The 411-nt window shown below is 47.7% G+C and overlaps 1 protein-coding gene across 1 annotated transcript in view; it reads left to right on the top strand.

Moving 5' to 3' along the window:
• abtb2b (ankyrin repeat and BTB (POZ) domain containing 2b) overlaps window positions 1-411 on the top strand; it is a 39,016-nt gene that overhangs the window by 24,143 nt on the left and 14,462 nt on the right. The window lies entirely within an intron of this gene.

The raw sequence follows: 411 nt of genomic DNA, 5'->3' as shown, positions 1-411 counted from the left end.
TGTGCCACATCTCTGTGGTGGTGTGAAGCTGGGCTGTTCTGGACAGGGCTGGCATCCTTCACACTTGTTCAAGCCTACAAACAGACACACACACACAGGCATGTGTTCACTGATATGCATGCACGAAACAAAAACACAGAGGCTTTGGCACCGTGATCTGAGCCCCAGAGACCAGACAGACACAGGAGCATCTGTGCGAAGTGACTCGGTTCACATCGATCCCTAGACTTGACTTGGCTAGAGACACAAATGCAAAGCATACACAAACATCATAAAAGACGTCAGATTACTGCACATGTCAGTTTAATCTCCAAAACGGTTGGGAACCTTTTAGAATGCATAAATCACCTCTGAGATTTACTCGCAAGCTTAAGTTACCGTCTCAGCCCTGCAGTGGTCCAGCATTAGGCA

Source organism: Cynoglossus semilaevis, chromosome 6 (assembly GCF_000523025.1).
Source record: "Cynoglossus semilaevis isolate Cse_v1.0 chromosome 6, Cse_v1.0, whole genome shotgun sequence".
Taxonomy (NCBI): domain Eukaryota; kingdom Metazoa; phylum Chordata; class Actinopteri; order Pleuronectiformes; family Cynoglossidae; genus Cynoglossus; species Cynoglossus semilaevis.
The sequence above is the reverse complement of the archived record's forward strand: the minus strand, read 5'-3'. Positions and strand labels throughout refer to the sequence as shown.